The sequence below is a fragment of the Oncorhynchus masou genome, chromosome 3, assembly GCF_036934945.1.
Source record: "Oncorhynchus masou masou isolate Uvic2021 chromosome 3, UVic_Omas_1.1, whole genome shotgun sequence".
Classification (NCBI taxonomy): Eukaryota; Metazoa; Chordata; class Actinopteri; order Salmoniformes; family Salmonidae; genus Oncorhynchus; species Oncorhynchus masou.
The window spans coordinates 45907529-45928133 of NC_088214.1; positions in this window are offsets into that span (position 1 = coordinate 45907529).

Sequence of the window (20605 nt, forward strand, 5' to 3'; positions counted from 1 at the left end):
TATATAAAGAAAACAAAGAATATTCAGGTCAGGGTGTGACAAAGGTGCGGACTCTGGCCGCAAAAACCTAATCTAAAGGGGCGGGTCCGGGTGGGCCTCTTTAACGGCGGCGGGACGTGGACCCCGCTCTACCTCCGTCTTGGCCCACTTAGGTGGCACCTCAGGAGCGGGGACCCTCGCAGCGGGGAAGATCATCGTAGAGAGCGCCACTGGACGGAAAGGCGCCTCTGGACTGAGGAGCGACTCTGGCGGCTCCGGACAGGAGGGCCCTCTCAGTTAGGGGGAGTGATGAGCTCTACAGCCTTCTTCACGGAGTACCCTGAATTCTTATCGGACCTTGTAGTCATGGCAGATGGTGATGGAAAAGCACAGAAGGCTTTCGGAGCCATCATTGACTCAGTGGGTTTTCTCCAACATGTCTCTGGACCTACTCATTGCCACAGTCATACCCTGGATCTAGTTTTGTCTCGTGGTATAAATATTGTGGATCAAAATGGTTTTCCTCATAATCGGACCATCATTTTATTACGTTGGCAATCACAAAAAATAATCTGCTCAGACCCCTACCAAGGATCATTAAAAGCCGCAATATACATTCTCGGACAACCCAAAGATTCCTAGATGCCCTTCCAGACTCCCTCTACCAACCCAAGGACGTCAGAGCACAAAAATCCGTTAACCTCTTGAAACTCTGGGGGCGCTATTTCATTTTTGGATGAAAAACGTTCCCGTTTTAAACAAGATATTTTGTCACAAAAAGATGCTCGACTATGCATATAATTGATAGCTTTGGAAAGAAAACACTCTGACGTTTCCAGAACTGCAAAGATATTCTCTGTGCGTGCCCTAGAACGTGAGCTACAGACAAAACCAAGATGAAACGGCATCCAGGAAATCAGCAGGATTTTTGAGGCTCCATTTTCTATTGTCTCCTTATATGGCTGTGAATGCAAGAGTTAATGAGCCTGCCCTTTCTGTCGTTTCCCCAAGGAAGATTGACCATAAGAGACCAGGTGTCCGCCCGGTGTCCTGCGCCGAAATTGGTGCGCAAACCTCAGCTGCAAGTATTTTTCCATGGAATTCAGAGAAGAAAGCAGGCTTCCACGAACGATATATCAATTAAGAGATATGTGAAAAAACACCTTGAGGATTGAATCCAAACAACGTTTGCCATGTTTCGGTCGATATTATGGAGTTAATTCGGAAAAAGTTTGACGTTGTTGGTGACTGAATTTTCGGTTCGTTTCGGTAGCCAAATGTGATGTACAAAACAGAGCGATTTCTCCTACACAAAGATTCTTTCAGGAGAAACTGAACATTTGCTATGTAACTGGGAGTCTCCTCATTGAAAACATCCGAAGCTCTTCAAAGGTAAATGATTTTATTTATTTGGTTATCTGGTTTTTGTGAAAATGTTGCGTGCTAAATGCTACTCAAAATGCTAAGCTAGCTTTGCATACTCTTACACAAATTATTGAATTGCTATGGTTCAAAAGCATATTTTGAAAATCTGAGATGACAGTGTTGTTAAGAAAAAGCTAAGCTTGAGAGCAGGTGCATTATTTTCATTTTATTTGCGATTTTCAGAAATCGTTAACGTTGCGTTATGCTAATGAGCCTGAGGCTTTATTCACGATCCCGGATCCGGGATGGGGAGTATCAAGAGGCTAACCACCAAACTGAGGATATACATTTTCCCTTGCGTAATACTCTAGATGCAGTCGCATCCCTAAAAACAAAAAGTATTGTAAGCTTTCACCAAACTGGAAATCTTCCGACTAGCTTGGACAGACAGTACCGTGCAATATCAAAGAGCCCTCACTGCTGCTCGATCATCCTATTGTTGTCGTTCCAGGCCTTCAATATTGAGTTGGATGTATACTCGCTGGTTTTAGTTAGCTCGGTGTCTTTGTTTGGGACGCTTTTAGGTTTTCCTGTGCCTTAGTTGAGTGTCGTCGGTTGCGTGGGTCCATGTTACTAAGCATTTTGGAGGTTCAGAGGCCAATTGTCATGAATTTGGCAGATTTGGAACTTTTGAGATGGTACTCAGAACTACACTTGCATCCTTGCAAAAAGGCCACCGGAAGTCCTTCCCTGTATTAATATTTGATGAAAAGTTGTGACACTGGGTTGCTTGGTGAGGGTTGTGGTGGATTAGACATACATTTACAACTCTCTTTGAAGAGACCAATGGCCCCTATAATTTCAATGTAGATGTAGATTGATGATATTACATATAAATGGTATTTATGCCAAAGAGTATAGAAAAATGGTTTACACTTTGATTTTCGCAAATTGAATTACATTTGTGAAAAAACGTATATACCAACAATACATTGCGACTTTGATATCAAGAAGAGAGGGGCCTGGTGTTTACCGGTATGCATGTTTGGGCGAAATGTGAGAAGATAGAAGAATGCTGGACCGCTTCATGAGGATATGGCAGGCAGACTGGGTTAGGGGAACACCTGGCGATTCAGTCATATGCAGGGATCACTTTGTCCAAAGCAATTACAATGGTTACTAACAGTAAAAACCGGTTCTGTGCCCACAGTCAACATAGCCTCCAAGTCCACTGACACCACCGGTGTTACTACTGCAGGTGGCTTCGGTGAATCGGGTAAGTAGGTAGTACTAAAGTGCCCAAAGAGTTTGGTCATGTTATGTTTCTAGTAGATGATAAACTAAGCCAGCTATCTAAGTGCAGCGGGCCATGCAAAACGAACTAGCCCACGGATCTAACATGGTGTTTGGGGATAGAATGAGCTAGCTAGTAAGCAAGCTACAACAAATCCATCAACAGAATACTGCACGTTTTGAAGAATTAAATTATGAAATACCGATCGGATAAATGTCATTGTTTATTTCAAGGTATGTCTTTAATTTGGCTGAACTGCCTGATCTTTATTGGCCGATATAACTTGCAGGATATCATGGTGGCCAATGTTTGTTTAAGCCATAATAACTGGATTTACTGCTGCTAATAATAGCACTCAGGTTAGCTTGTGGCTAGCTATAGCTACCAACAACAGATGTTCAATGTCTACTATGATGGTAAAGGTTTATCTTGATTTTATGTAACTATATGAAAAGTGGATTGCTAATAAGTGATGTTTCAAGGATTCTAGTGGTTAGCTGGTAGGGGTAAACCAGGAGTGTAAATGTGGCTAAGCTAAAAGTCTGCGAGGTGTATAATTAAGTAAAACATGTATTTTTTTTGCTGATAAAGAATTGATAGGTTATGGTTGGCTTTATTCAGAGTGCCAAAATATTTTTTCAAAAACAATAGGAGTATTTATGTGGACAATGGCTTCACTCCTGCTCGTGTAGTGCTCCTCTTTGTCACTTTTACGAACGCTTTTCCATCAGAATTTAAAATCCTTTACCCCTTTCCTGCAATCGAATGACCACCATGCCCTCTAGTGGCCTCATTAGTGGAATGTTATTCATATGTTTCATCATTAATAAACTTTTCTTTATGCAGAAAATCTGGTGTTTCTATGTCAAACGGTTTTGTTATATCTCAGTCTTCTGTGTTGAATATAAAGTGTTTTATTGGAAGACCAACTCAACATGGTACAGGTGTCTTCTTTTTTTAAGCCCATAATCATGTGTGTGTGGTGTATGCTTTTGTTCCAAAGCAGATTTGTTTAAGACTACCAAGAAACACTGTGTTTCCCTGATTTAGCTCACTGCAGTAAAAGGTTTAAACAGTCATTTGAAAATGTATGGTAGGGCCAACTCCCATAAGACTGTCCAATTTTGGCAGAGCACAAATGTGAATGGGAGAGAGGGCCTATAGTACTGTGGACATGGTAAGTCAAATGATTGCCTTTTCAATTACAGGGTTGTACATACAGTTCTGTCAAGGCCCAGGAGAAGACCTGGATGGGGACAGTTTCGAAGTAAAAGTTTATTACAAAAACAGGGGGAAGGCAAATGACAGGTCAAGGGCAAGCAGAGGTCAGTATTCCAAGGTGGTATAACAAGGTATAGAACGACAGGCAGGCTCAGGGTCAAGGCAGACAGAATGGTCAAAAACCCGGAAAGCAGGAAAACAGGAACTATATACAAGCAGGAGCAAAAAATAAAAATAAAATGCTGACGGAAAAAAACCTGGCAAAGACAGATCAAAGGGAAGATGGCTCCAAGTGGGGGTTGGCAGAGACAAGGCAGCAGGGAGTCGTCTCCAGGTCTTGATTGGCTCTTTTCGACTGACCGTTGGACCGAGGGTGGATCCCGTAGGACAGGCTGGCCGATGACCCAAAGAGTGCAAAACGCCTTCCAGAACGAGAACTGAAGACTCCAGTCGGAGACCATGTCGACCGGGAGTCCATGGATTCGGAATACATACTTCACCAGGGTAACTTGGGGAGAAGAATAAAGTGGGCGGCTTTAGAAAAAAAATCTGTCCACTAGTGTCAGGATGGCGGTGTTGCCATCAGACAGGGGAAGACCCGTGACAAAGTCCAGGGATATGTGAGACCAGGGATGGTGAGGGACAGGCAGTGGTTTTCACAGGGATGTCATTGAGGGCCCAGTAGTTGATACACGGGCACATGGTTTTGTTTTTCTCCACAAAGAAGCGCCGGCGAAAGGACGGATACGCCCTGCAGCTAGGGAGTCCTCTATGTAGGTCTAAATAGCCTTGGTCTCCGGACCCGACAGATAATACAGTGGTCCCCAGTGCGGTGTGGTACCTGGGAGAAGGTCGGTCCCGCAGTTATAGGGTGGGGTGGAAGTGAAGTGGCCCGGTCCTTACTGAAATCCTCCCGGAGGTCCTGGTACTCCACGTGAATGGAGGAGAGGTCTGGGGCAACTTCCGACATTCTCGGGGCAGGCTGCGCTGACTTCAGGCAATGTGCATGGCAGAATGGGCACCAGCAGTCCAGCCAATAAGGGGATTATGTCGATGGAGCCAAGAGAATCCCAATACCACCGGTACCTGAGGAGACTTAATCAGCATGAATTGGATAGCCTAGCTGTGGTTCCTTGACACACGAAGGTTGATGGGATTTTGGGTGACCCAGCCTATAAAGCGCCCATCTAGCGCTCTAACATCCATGGGAATGGAGAGGGGCTGAGTGGGGATGCCCAGTTCGGGCGGCAGGGTAGCGTCTGTAAAGCTCTCATCGGTACCAGAGTCGATGACTACCCGGAGAGATTGACTGGTTTCCCCACAGCAGGATGGCATATAAAAGGGTTGCGAGTAAGGGGAGAGGAAAAGTTCTCTGTATGTCCTACCAGAGTACTCGGCCCTACTGGTGAGCATGGTCTTTTAGTGGACAGGAGGACACAAAATGACCAGTAGTCCCGCAATACAGCTAACTCTTCGTGTGAAGCTGGTGTAGATGTTTGGCTAGGATAGCCTAGCTCTGCCTAGCTGCATCGGCTGAAGTGAATCAGCAGACTTCGGGTAGCCTTGGGTCTTCATGGCAATGGAGAGGTCGGGGGCTTCCGGGATTCCTCTGCGATGAAATGGAATCCTTGGGAGGGCGAGTGGAATCGAACCTCTCCTTCCTACGTTCCTGTAGCCGTCCATCGATCTGGGTGGTCAAGGCAATGAATGAGCGAGATCCGTCCGGAGTTCTAGGACTGCTAGTTCGTCCTTAACCTCCAATACTCGGAACGTGTCGAAACAGTGATTACGGGTTCCAGGCACTCAGCTGCCAATGTGCAGAAAGCTTGTCGAAGCTGGAGTAACTTCCAGGCTTCCGGGCTTCGCCTCCACAAACTCCTCCAGCCTGAAGCATACAACAACTGTTGTTCCCACACGGCCATAGCCCAGGCGAAAGCCCCCCCCCAGACAACATCGTGATGAGGTACGCTATCGTCGAGTGGTCCGAGGGAGAGGGTTGCAGCTCATTGATGAGAAAATACTGCTCGAGAAACTTCTGACAGGTTCTCGACTCTCCAGCGAAGCAGGCTCGTGGGAAACCAGGGTGGCCGGGGAGGCCGTACTGCGAACAGCTGGGTTACTGAGGGGCTGGGAGGTTACCGTCGTGGTAGGCTGTCTGACAGCCAAGGTCTGGAACACTTTCATAAGACCACGAGGCAACTTGGCGTGGCTCTTTGGGAGGAGACGTCATTGCGGAGCTGGTCCGAGTCTGCTGGTTCTGTCATTGCCAGGTCGTACTGTCAAGGCTCAGGAGAAGACCCAGATGCAGTTTCAAAGTAATAAAAGTTTATTACAAAAACAAGGTGGCAGGTAAACAACAGGTCAAGGGCAGGCAGAGATCAGTAGTCCAGAGCAGAGTCCGAAAGGTACAGAATTGCAGGCAGGCTCAGTGTCAGGGCAGGCAGAGGTCAGTAATCCAGGGCAGTGTCAGGCAGGTACAGAACGGCAGGCAGGCTCAGTGTCAGGGCAGGCAGAGGTCAGTAATCCAGGGCAGTGTCAGTAAGGTACAGAACGGCAGGCAGGCTCAGTGTCGGGCAGAGGTCAGTAATCCAGGGTGGTATAACAAGGTACTGAACGACAGGCAGGCTCTGGGTCAAAGCAGGCAGAATGGTCAAAAACTAAAAAACAAGAAAGAGACAAAACAGGAGCACGGGGAAACTGCTTGAAGGCTTGACGAAACAAAACAAACTGGCAACAGACAGAGAACACAGGTAAAAGTACACTGGGGATAATGGACGACACCTGGAGGGGGTGGAGAAAAGCACAAAGACAGGTGAAACAGATCAGGGTGTGACAGTTTTCATCAAAATGATTAGTCAAATATGCCCACCGCTGATGATTGAGTATAAATAATTAGTGCATCGAGCCAGAATCAATCTATTCTTAGAACGATTAATGTTATTCTTAGTAAATCCTGTTTGGAGGACCCCCAGGGCTGTGTGTGTGTAATAGTTGATCCATGGGCAGATAGAAGATTTTCCACACATTTAGATTTATCCTGTAAATCAATCTTCTTCTGGAGGCAGCTTTGCAGAATGGTCACCAGCTGGCACATCTGATTTTAGAAACCTTAGCTAATCTTAACCACATTGCTAACACTAATGCCTAACCGTAACCTTAAATTAAGACAATAAAGCTCATTTGTTTTCATTAATTGTTACATTATAGCCAATTTGACTTTGCAGTTGGCCTATCTAAGGGGAAATAGCTCGGCTCTGTGTCCAGGACAAGACTCATGACAACAAATGCCAAAGTGTGTGCCAGCAAGTGACCACTCTGCAGCGCTGCCTCTAGATAAAAGATTAATGACGGAAAACACTACCGCTGAGTGGAGCCAGCTGACAAGTACAAAAATGCATCTTATTCATTATCCTTCTATATCACACTATTGCTATTATGGTTTAATAGCTAGAAGATGAGGGAGTATAGCTAGGTAATTACCTCTCGAATGGTTACAGTATGCTACTGATTAAGAAGTGGCCTACTTCTCTGTAGCCTACATTTTTAATTTATTGAGTAGGATGGTGTTGTAATTATGGGAATACAAGCTCTTTGTTTTATTTCATAGTACTTTTCCAGAACTATTAACCATGACATTCATATTAATATCTCATATTTACTTAATTAGATGCTCATAATTATTTCTGTCCTTTGTCAATAATATAGTGGCTACTGAGTAAATTCTGTGCTTTTTTGCAGGTAAATTCATTAGCACTTCCATTGTTTGACAGCAGGATAATTGCCCTATTCTCTGGTGCTTAAGTGTGTGCAAGCGTGCTTGTGTGTGAACACAATGTTCCTTGACCTGGACAGACATGCAGACAGAAGTTACAGCCTGTGCTCTTTAAGCTGTCAACAGAGAAGATGGCCTAGTGCAAAGCACATAACTGGCCTTGGAATAAATTCTCAGAATCCTTGTCTCCCTTTCAAACCCTCCTTTTAATGAAACCTGTCAATTTGTGGATGTCATTCATCGACAGTGGCAAATATGTGAACCCTTTGGAATTACCTTTATTTCTGCATAAATTTTACATTGACAAACACACTATTCTAATAACACATTGTATTTCTCTATATTGAATACATCATTATGTTAGAAAAAGTATGTGAACCCCTAGGCTAATGACTTCTCCAAAAGCTAATTGGATTCAGGAGTCAGCTAACCTGGAGGATAATCATTGAGACGAGATTGGAGATGTTGGTTAGAGCTTTTGAGTGCTATTCACAAGAAGCATTGCCTGATGTGAACTATGCCTCGAACAAAAGAGATCTCAGAAGACCTAAGATTAAGAATCTTTTGCCTTGCATAAAGCTGGAAAGGGTTACAAAAGTATCGCTAAAAGTCAGTCCAAGGTAAGACAAATTGTCTATAAATGGAGAAAATTTCAGCACTGTTGCTACTCTCCCTAGGACTGGCCGTCCTGCAAAGATGACTGCAATAACACAGCGCAGAATGCTCAATGAGGTTAAGAAGAATACTAAAGTGTCAGCAAAAGACTTCCAGAGATTTCTGTAAGATGCTAACATCTCTGTTGACGATTCTACGATACGTAAAACACTAAACAAGAATGGTGTTCATGGGAGGACACCATGGAAGAAGCCACTGCTGTCCAAAAATAAACAATGCTGCACATCTGAAGTTCGCAAAATAGCATCTGGATGTTCCACAGCGCTTCTGGCAAGATGAAACTCAAGTTCTGTTGTTTGGAAGGAACACACAACACTATGTGTGGAGAAACAAAAGTCATAGCACACCATCAACAAAACCTCATCCCAACTATAAACTATGGAATGACACTTGAGAAGAGAATTAGGTATGGGGAGTTGACATTAATTAGTAAAGGACATGCAACAGGACAAGAACAACGTCAGAACTGGGAAACACAAAGACAAACGACAAACGACAAACAATGCAGCAGCGGAGAACTGACAAATATAGGGGAGGTAAACAGGTGATTTGGTGAGTCCAATATCGCTGATGCGCGTGACGAGGGAAGGCAGATGTGTGTAAATGATGGTGGCAGGAGTGCGTAATGCAGGGCAGCCTGGCGCCCTCGAGCGCCAGGGGGGGGGGGGGAAGAGCAGGGTTGACAGGTGGAGGGAGCATCATGGTTAGGGGTTGCTTTGCTGCCTCAGGGCCTGGACAGCTTGCTATCGTCAACAGAAAAATGAATTCCCAAGTTTATCAAGACATTTTGCAGGAGAATGTAAAGCTGTGTCCGCCAATTGAAGCTCAACAGAAGTTAGGTGATGCAACAGGACAACAACCCAAAAGACAGAAGTAAATCAACAGATTGGCTTCAAAAGAAAATATGCCTGCTGGAGTGGCCCAGTCAGTCCTGACCTCAACCCGATTGAGATGCTGTTGCATAACCTCAACATCCCAAGAATATTGTGGAACTGAAACAGTTTTGCTGTGGCGTGGCGAAATCCTGCACGGTGTGTTCACCGTGCGCTGCCACTTTAAGAGAGCATTGGCACTAAGGGGGAAATAAAGACCGCTTTTTCAGCTCTTTCGGGAGGAGCTCTTGGTTGGCGGACAGTTTGATTGTGTGTGCTATGCTGCAGAAGTTTGGTTTATTTTCAGCATGTGTAGTTTATGAAGTATTTAACTCAATCATCGGTGTGACAGTTCTAGGTCATGGTTTTATCGTTTGGGACCGCACTGGTTATGGATCGCATAGATTAGTCGCAACATTGTTGCGAAGCTTTGACATACAAACCAACAAACCACCGGATGGTCAGACAGTACACCTGCACGCCTGAAGATCTCTCTTGTTCTCCTGGGGAAGGCTTTACCCTGCAACCAGACTTTCTATTTTTCAAATGCACTTCCCATTGAAGTTCATTAGAGCTGGACTATTATTGCCCTGCCAGAAGTACTTGGGCGGACATTTTAGTTAACAGTGAGGTTGCTTGAAAGTTGTGTATTGTTATTTGAACTGTATTGAGGTGGGGTGTACTAATGACATGTTGGCCGAGAAGATTGTGGACATTTGGAAGATAATACAGATTATTGTAAATCCTCTGTTGATGACTGGGTTCTTTCTTGTATGAAGTTGCTGTTAAATTGCTCTGCCATTATTATTATTATTGTATGAGGTAGTATTCTTGTTGGGGTTGCCCCTGTGCTGTGATGTGTGTATTCTCTTTTCTCTCCACTGGCTATCTGGTAAACAGGCTACACTCTAGGCAGTCTCTTCTGCTGATGTGTGTGGGTCTGGTAGTGGTGCTCTCTCTATTCTACTCTTTTCCTTTCGGCATGGTTAATACCTGCCTGGCGCCCAAACAAAATCTTTCTTTACCCCTCTCTAATAAATACCGCTACAAGGGGAATGGTCCAAACTTCCTCCTGATAGCGGTGCAGGTCTGATCCACTATAGAAAACGTTTGGTTGAGGTTATATGGGCCTGCCATCTGCCCTGTCTTTTCTATTTTGGTGGCAGTAGCCTGAGAGAGAGCGAGTAACTGGAGGCTTGCTGGTTCAAATTTAGTGCAAGTGTTGTTTAACTGTTAGATGTTTTCAGAAGAAGAGCAAGGGCTGCTGCTTCAGCGGGAAGCTGATTCCACCATTGGGGTGCCAGGATAGAGAAGAGCTTCAAATCAAATGTTAACGGTCACATACACATGGTTAGCAAAATGCTTGTGCTTCTAGTTCCTACAGTGCGGTAATATCTAACAATTTCACAACAATGACCTTATACATACACACACAAAGTGTAAAGGGATGAATAAGAATATGTACATAGTATAAATATATGGATAAGCGATGGCTGGGCGGCATAGGCAAGATGCAGTAGATGGTATAGAGTACAGTATATACATATTAGATGAGTAATTTAGGGTATGTAATCATGTATTGCATCCAATTATTAACTATTAAAGTGGCTAGAGATTTTAGTCAGTATGTTGGCAGCAGCCACTCAATGTTAGTAATGGCTGTTTAACAGTCTGATGGCCTTGAGATAGAAGCTGTTTTTCAGTCTCTCGGTCCCAGCTCTGATGCAGGTGAACAGGCAGTGGCTCGGGTGGTTGTTGTCCTTGATGATCTTTGTGGCCTTCCTGTGACATTGGGTGCTGTAGGTGTCATGGAGGCAGACCGCACTACCCTCTGGAGAGCGGAGCAGTTGCCGTACCAGGCGGTAATACAGCCAGACAGGATGCTCTCGATTGTACATCTGTGAAAGTTTGTGAATGTTTTTGGTGACAAGCCAAATTTCTTCAGCCTCCTAAGGTTGAAGAGTCGCTGTTGCGCCTTCTTCACCACGCTGTCTGTGTGGGTGGACCATTTCAGTTTGTCCGTGATGTGTACGCCGAGTAACTTTCCACCTTCTCCACCAATGTCCCGTCAATGTGGATAGGGGGGTGCTTCCTCTGCTGTTTCCTGAAGTCCACTCATCTCCTTTGTCTAGGTGATGTTGAGGGAGAGGTTATTTTCCTGACACCACACCGAGGGCCCTCACCTCCTCCCTGTAGGCCATCTCGTCGTTGTTGGTAATCAAGCCTACCACTGTAGTGTCGTCTGCAAACTTGATAATTGAGTTGGAAGCGTGCATGGCCACGCAGTCATGAGTGAACAGGGAGTACAGGAGAGGGCTGAGAACGCACCCTTGTGGGGCCCCAGTGTTGAGGATCAGCGGGCTGGAGATGTTGTTTCCTACCCTCACCACCTGGGTGCTCTGATCAGAAAGTCCAGAACCCAATTTCACAGGGCGGGATAATACGGGTTCGGGGGGTTCTATGGTGTTAAATGCTGAGCTGTAGTCAATGAACAGCATTCTTACATAGGTATTCCTCTTGTCCAGATGGGTTAGGGCAGTGTGCAGTGGGATTGTGATTGCGTCGTCTGTGGACCTATTGGGGTGGTAGGCAAAGTGGGTCTAGGGTATCAGGTAGGGTGGAGGTGATATGATCCTTGACTAGTCTCTCAAAGCACTTCATGGTGACAGGAGTGCTACGGGGCGATAGATAATTTAGCTCAGTTTCCTTAGCTTTATTGGGACGGGAACAATGGTAGAGGTGGGAGTGCCAAGAGACCAAAAGTGATATAAGAGTGCTCAGGTTGGGGGTTTGAGCATAGCCTGAAGCAGGAAGGGGCAGTTCCTCTTGCTGTTCAGTAGGTAAGCACCATGGTCTTGTAGTGGATGCGAGCTTAAACTGGAAGCCAGTGGAGTGTGCGGAGGAGTCGGTGACGAGAGAGCTTGGGAAGGTTGAAAACCAGGCTGCTGTTGCGTTCTGGATAAGTTGCAGGGGTTTGAAGGCACAAGCAAGGAGCCCAGCCAACTGTGAGTTGCAGTAGTCCAGACAGGAGAGAACAAGTTCCCGGATTAGGAACTGTGCCACTTCCTGTGAGGTAGGGTCTCTACGGATGTTGTAGAGCATGAACCTGCAGGAGTGGGACAATGCTTTGATGTTTGCAGAGAACAGGATGTTGTCCAGGGTCATGGCAAGGTTCTTTGCACTCTGGGGGGGTGACAATGGAGTCGTCAACAGTGATGGAAAGATCTTTGAGTGGGCAGGCCTTCCCCAGGAGGAAGAGCAGTTCCGACTTGTTTAGCTTGAGGCCGACATCTAAGTTGAGATATATCCAATATCTCTACCTGTACATGACCATCTGATCAGTTATCACTCCAGTGTTAATCTGCCAAATTGTAATTATTTGCCTACCTCCTCATGCCTTTTGCACACAATGTATATAGACTCTTTTTTTTCGACTGTGTTATTGACTTGTTTATTGTTTACTCCATGTGTAACTCTGTGTTGTCTGTTCACACTGCTATGCTTTATCTTGGCCAGGTCGCAGCTGCAAATGAGAACTTGTTCTACACTAGCCTACCTGGTTATATATATATATATATGTATATGTATGTATCTTCCAGGCACACCAATATCTGCCAGGATGCAATCCAAGAGTGTGCATAGCCTGAGATGTCCAGCCCTGGGAGGGTGGAGAGGAGGATCTGATGGTTCACGGTGTCAAAGGCAGCAAATCTAGGAGGATGATAAGAGGAGAAAGAGTCTGCTTGGCAGTGCGTATAGCCTCCATGACACAGAGAAGGCACTCTCGCGATATACTTTCCCTGTCCATACAGCCATCTGGGTTCTCAGTACATGTCACAGACAAGGAATAAAGAACTCTCCAGGAATAAGAAAGGTGGGGGTGTATGCTTCAAGACACTCATGGTGTGATTGTGATAAACAGAAAATCAAGTCCTTTTCTTTCCCCGACCTAGAATACCTCAATCAAATCTGGACTGTATTACCTCCCAAGATAATTATTTTTGGTTATAGTCAGACGTGTATATTCCCCCTCAAGCTGATACCATGACAGCCCTCAAGGAACTACACTGGAAACCACAAATCCTGAGGCCACATTTATTGCAGCAAGTCCGGCCATTTTGAAGTCAGAGGGCATGCAGCCATTGGTCAGGGATGAATTGAGGGAAGTGAGAAGGTCTCCGGAGATGGTCTAGAGAAGGGAATGGGGTCGAGAGGGCAGGTTGCCGGGCGGCCAGACCTCACTAGTCACAGGATGTCATCTGGAGAGAGAAGTCAAGGTGTAGGGAGGTTCTGTGTGACTGAGACCAGTGGTCTCAATAGGCTGAGTGAATGAGTGGTTGATGTCGTCAACCTTTTTTTCATATTGGTTGACAAAGTTGTCCAGAGAGGGAGAAGGTGAAAAAATAGTTTCCTAGGGTTAGAGGCAGAAGCTTGAAATTTAGAGTGATAGAAATTGGCTTTAGCAACAGATACAGAGAAAGAAGGTAGAGAGGAGGGAGTGAAAGGATGATAGGTCCTCCATAAGTTTAGTTTTCCTCAATTTTTGCTCAGCTGCCTGCAGCCCCGTTCTGTAAGCTCGCAATGAGTCACTCATTCACGAGCAGGAGGGGAAGATTGTCCCCTTTTCCCCCCGGCCAGCTCAGTGCAAGTCATAGGATTTTATTTAACTAAGCAAGTCAGTTAAAACCTCACTAGGGTACGTGGTACGCTAGAGTCCCTGGCCAATATCCAGTGAAATTGCAGAGCGCCAAATTCAAAAACAGAAATACTCATCAAAATTCATAAAACATACAAGTGTTATACATCGGTTTTATAGATTAACTTCTTGGTAATCCAACCACGGTGTCAGATTTAAAACATGCTTTATGGTGAAAGCATACCATGCGATTATCTGAGAACAACGCCCAGCAGACAAATCATTACAAACAGTAACCAGCCAAGTAGAGGAGTTACACAAGTTAGAAATAGCAATAAAATGAATCACTTACCTTTGATGATCTTCATATTGTTGCACTCACAAGACTCCCATTTACTCAATAAATGTTTGTTTTGTTCGATAAAGTCCCTTTTTACATCCAAAAACCTCTGTTTTGTTCACGCGTTCTGTTCAGTAATCCACAGGCTCAAACGCAGTCAAAATAGGCAGACGAAAAATCCAAATAGTATCCGTAAAGTTCGTAGAAGCATGTCAAACAATGTTTATAATCAATCCTCAGGTTGTTGTCAGCCTAAATAATCAATAATATTTCAACCGGACAATAACGTTGTCAATATAAAAGGTAAACAAGCAAGGCGCCGCTCTCGGTCGTGCGCATGAAAAAGCTCTGGGACACTGCAGTGTCCACTCATTGAGTGCTCTTACTCCCTCAATTTTCAGAATACAAGCCTGAAACCATTTCTAAATACTGTTGACATATAGTGGAAGCCATGGGAAGCGCAATTTGAGTCCTAAGTCAATGGATACTGTAATGGCATTGAATAGAAAACTACAAAGATAAGAACATCCCACTTTCTGGATGGACAGGTTTTCACCTTCCAAATCAGTTCTGTTATACTCAGACATTATTGTAACAGTTTTAGAAACTTCAGAGTGTTTTCTATCCAAATCTACAAATTATATGCATAACCTAGCTTCTGGGCCTGAGTAGCAGGCAGTTTACTTTTGGGCACACTTTTCATCTGGAGGTGAAAATAGTGCCCTCTACCGTAATTAAGTTAAGAACAAATTCTTATTTACAATTACAGCCTAGTGGGGAACAGTGGGTTAACAGCCTTGTTCAGGGGCAGAACGACAGATGTTTACTTTGTCAGCTGAGGGATTCAGTTACTGGCCCAATGCTCGAAGCACTACACTGCACCAATAGGATGCGGAAAGGGAGGAGAGTATGGTTGAAGAGGAAGAATCAGGAGAGAGAGGGATAGAAGAAGGGAGAGATGATAGGATAGAAGAGGAGAGAATATTGCGATGGCACATGACCATCTGGGTAGGGGCTGAGCGGTTAGGGTAGGAGGAAAGGGAAGCAAAGTCGTGGTCAGAGACTTGGAGATGAGATAAAGATAAGGTCAAGCATATTGACTGCCTTGTGATTTGAAGGGGATTGGGAAAGGGTGAGATTACAACAAACAGATGCTTTCAGACTATGAGAGAAAACAGTCAGATGAAGAAAGAGCCGCTGGAGTAGCGGTGTTCTCTGGGGTGATTCATGTCTCCGTCAAGTCGAAAAAGTCAAGGGATTGAAGGACAGCATAGGCTGAGATGAAGTCGCCGTTCTTGACCACAGGTCGGCAGATTCAAACGCTGCCAGAGACCTGGAATTCCACATGGGTTGTGCCTGCAGGGTACATTAAATTGGAAGGGTTGCAGCGAAGGGGGTGGGGAGCATCTGTAAAGGGTACAGGGAGAGGTGCGGACAGGTATAGAAAACACAGACATAGTTGACAAACCTGCAAAATGAGAATCTGTAAATTACTAGGTAAGTTACTCAAGTGAGAGAGTGGTGTGGACCCTTCCTCGAACAACTGCGCGGAAACGTCTGTTTCGGCGACAGTCTTCGTTTTGCGACAAAACCGCCAACGAACAAGACCTTCGCTTACAGCTGAGACTAAGAAACGAGTGGAGACTGAAGAACTAACACAAATTTCTAATTGCCAAACAGAGGTGGAGAGCACACCTCCCTGCACTAATTGCTGATTGCCTAGGAGAGGTGAAACCACTCCCCCTCTAATACAGCCACTGATTACCAACACAAGTCACAAGTTGCTCTCCTCCTTGATCCTTGGTTAATTAATGTGTCAACTATCTGCAAATTATGAGCAGTCAGCAGTTCACCCACCAAGTAGGCTACTTGGAAGGCAGGCAGCACCTAAAGTAGATTTCCCTAGCTAGCAGAAAGACAGTACTAGACGACAACAGATCAAGACAAAAGAAGTATACTTCTCACTCCTGGCGATATCAGGAGTCCTTTAGCTATAGAATGAAGCAGGATAAGAGGGAGAACATCTGAAGGTGTAACCTTTTAACCCAAAACTTACCACCTTTGACCAATCAAGCAACACCAAGTTTACAGTGTAACTTGACCACAAGGCCCAATCTAAACAGGGTGTCACAGCATGTAAATGCTTGTGTGGGGGATGAGACCAGTGTAAATACGACTTCATTCCTGAGAGAACCATAAAACATTTTTGTATTTAGTAATTTGGAGTTCAACCTATACAGATAAATGTAACCACAGAGACAATACATCCATATACATTCAGTGCCTTGCGAAAGTATTCGGCCCCCTTGGACTTTGCGACCTTTTGCCACATTTCAGGCTTCAAACATAAAGATATAAAACTGTATTTTTTTGTGAAGAATCAACAACAAGTGGGACACAATCATGAAGTGGAATGACATTTATTGGATATTTCAAACTTTTTTAACAAATCAAAAACTGAAAAATTGGGCGTGCAAAATTATTCAGCCCCTTTACTTTCAGTGCAGCAAACTCTCTCCCAGAATTTCAGTGAGGATCTCTGAATGATCCAATGTTGACCTAAATGACTAATGATGATAAATACAATCCACCTGTGTGTAATCAAGTCTCCGTATAAATGCCCTGCACTGTGATAGTCTCAGAGGTCCGTTAAAAGAGCAGAGAGCATCATGAAGAACAAGGAACACACCAGGCAGGTCCGAGATACTGTTGTGAAGAAGTTTAAAGCCGGATTTGGATACAAAAAGATTTCCCAAGCTTTAAACATCCCAAGGAGCACTGTGCAAGCGATAATATTGAAATGGAAGGAGTATCAGACCACTGCAAATCTACCAAGACCTGGCCGTCCCTCTAAACATTCAGCTCATACAAGGAGAAGACTGATCAGAGATGCAGCCAAGAGGCCCATGATCACTCTGGATGAACTGCAGAGATCTACAGCTGAGGTGGGAGACTCTGTCCATAGGACAACAATCAGTCGTATATTGCACAAATATGGCCTTTATGGAAGAGTGGCAAGAAGAAAGCCATTTCTTAAAGATATCCATAAAAAGTGTTGTTTAAAGTTTGCCACAAGCCACCTGGGAGACACACCAAACATGTGGAAGAAGGTGCTCTGGTCAGATGAAACCAAAATTGAACTTTTTGGCAACAATGCAAAACGTTATGTTTGGCGTAAAAGCAACACAGCTCATCAACCACAACACACCATTCCCACTGTCAAACATGGTGGTGGCAGCATCATGGTTTGGGCCTGCTTTTCTTCAGCAGGGGCAGGGAAGATGGTTAAAATTGATGGGAAGATGGATGGAGCCAAATACAGGACCATTCTGGAAGAAAACCTGATGGAGTCTGCAAAAGACCTGAGACTGGGACGGAGATTTGTCTTCCAACAAGACAATGATCCAAAACATAAAGCAAAATCTACAATGGAATGGTTCAAAAATAAACATATCCAGGTGTTAGAATGGCCAAGTCAAAGTCCAGACCTGAATCCAATCGAGAATCTGTGGAAAGAACTGAAAACTGCTGTTCACAAATGCTCTCCATCCAACCTCACTGAGCTCGAGCTGTTTTGCAAGGAGGAATGGGAAAAAAATTCAGTCTCTCGATGTGCAAAACTGATAGAGACATACCCCAAGCGACTTACAGCTGTAATCGCAGCAAAAGGTGGCGCTACAAAGTATTAACTTAAGGGGGCTGAATAATTTTGCACGCCCAATTTTTCAGTTTTTGATTTGTTAAAAAAGTTTGAAATATCCAATAAATGTCGTTCCACTTCATGATTGTGTCCCACTTGTTGTTGATTCTTCACAAAAAAATACAGTTTTATATCTTTATGTTTGAAGCCTGAAATGTGGCAAAAGGTCGCAAAGTTCAAGGGGGCCGAATACTTTCGCAAGGCACTGTAGATAGCATCAGAGTTATCCTCAGTGAATACGGTACCAAACCTGACATGATATACACACACACACACACACACACACACACACACACACACACACACACACACACACACACACACACACACACACACGTAAGAGTGTGCAAAGCTGTCATCAAGGCAAAGGGTGGCTACTTTGAACTTTCAATTTTTTGATTATTACATGTGTTATTTCATAGTTTTGATGTCTTCACTGTTATTCTACAATGTAGAAAATAGTCAAACCTGGGTGTGTCCAAACTTTTAACTGGGACTGTAGGTACCAAACATGGATACAATAGTAATATTCCGTCACATTAAATAGGCAGTCCTCTGAATACTGCAACAGTGAAAAACTCAGAGGGGGGAAGGGCTGACTAGTCCTTTGGCATTGTCTTCCAACTCCAGGTGTCAGACAGCACATAAACTAGGGCCGAGCCTACGTGTGTGTGTATGTCATGTCAGGTTGGGTACCATATCAGCAATATTATATATGTTACTATACAGTATACTATTACTAAAATATGTAGCAATAGTAATAGAATTTCTGTGCAAATGGATACATAGATATTTTTTCTATTCTTATGCTTCCCATTCTGCCACTCCTCCATCTGCCCTGGCCCTTTTTATGCACTGTCTGAGACTTGTGCTGTCATAGCAACCTGCCATCCCGACCCATTTATTCTGTATACTCCATAGCAACCAGTCCCTTATCAGTCCATTATCCATAGCAACCTGACCCGTGTTAAACCCCTGTCCATAGAAACCTGAGCCATGTTACACCCTTCTCCATAGCATGAAGTGGAATGAAAAAGGTGCAGGTACTTATCATAATTCTACTTTAGAAGCCTGTTGGAAATGTTATTGTATAAGAGCTGCAGTAGAACATGTACTTACTATTACTCAAATATAAACCACTGGTCCATCGCAACATGTCCCTATGTCACTCATCTGTCTAGCAACCTGTTCCACTGGGCTAAAGATGGAACAGCTCACCTGACATTCGCCCGAAAAGCTGTACTGCCCAATGGCCAGTCCATTTGTGTCGTGCACCTGCATAACAGACTTCAATGACTACCCATGAAGTGCTCATAGTGAACTATATTTTATGTGAGGTGGACAAACTGTGAGAGAGCTCCTCTCCAGAGTTCAATCGTTCACTCAAAGAGAGGCATAGTATGGACTTGGACTGGCTTGGGAATTCCATGGGGTTTAATTGGCTACAAGCATTTTAAAACACATTTCATATCGATTGTATACTACAATTACACAACCAAAGGAAAGAATGATATAAGAATGTAGATTTTGTAAATTAGCCTAAAGGAGAAATGTTATCATAGGCCATGTCTACTCATTCAGAGATATAGGCACACATGAGTCACGACTGGATAAACAGTGCCCACTGGGCACACGCTGGTTGAATCAACGTTTTTTCAACGTCATTTTGTCAACGTATTGTGACGTGGACTCAACGTTGAATATACGTTCAATTTAAAAAAGGTCATCAACCAGTACTGTTTATCTCATTTTAACCATCTGTCACATTCTGCCCTTAGTTCCTTTGTTTTGTCTTTGTTTTAGTACGGTCAGGGCGTGAGTTGGGTGGGTTGTCTATGTTATTTTTTTCTATAATTTTATATAATGATGTTCTGTGTTCGGCCTGGTATGGTTCTCAATCAGAGGCAGCTGTCAATCGTTGTCCCTGATTGAGAATCATACTTAGGTAGCCTGGTTTCACTTTTGAGTTGTGGGTGTTTATTTTCTGTTCTGTGTTTTGTTGCACCGTTCAGGACTGTTCGTTTGTCGTGTATTGTTTTTGTTTCAGTATTCATTCTGTATTAAATTACAATGAATACTTACCACGCTGCACCTTGGTCCTCTCTTTCTCCCAACGACAACCGTTACACCAGCGTTATAAACATTGAAAATAGGGTAAAACTTCAACTTAAATACATTGAGTTAAACTGACAGGTTGATACATCAATCTAATTGAAACATAATCATCAGAACTATGGATACGTGGAGATTGCATTGAAAATTCCACATATGAAAGTCCAATCTTTTTCATCCTGTATGCCTTCAGAAAGTATTTAAAAACATTTTCTTGTGTTACAGCCTGAATATAAAATGTATTCAATTGAGATGTTTCGTCACTCGCCAACACACAATACCCCATAATGTCAAAGATTTATATTTTCCCAATTAAATTATGAAAATGTATTAAAAATGAAAAGCTGAAATGTCTTGAATCAATAAGTTTTCAACCCCTTTGTTATGGCAACCCTAAATATGTTCAGCAGTAAAATTGTTCTTAACAAGTTAGATAATAAGTTGCATGGACTCACTCTGTGTTTAACATGATTTTTTAATTACTACCTCTGTACCCCACACACAATCATCTGTTAGGTCCCTTAGTCGAGCATATGTACACTACCACACATTTTTTGTTAATTACAATAACATCAAACTAAACAGAAATACAGTGTAGACATTGTTAATGTTGTAAATGACTATTGTCTCTGGAAACGG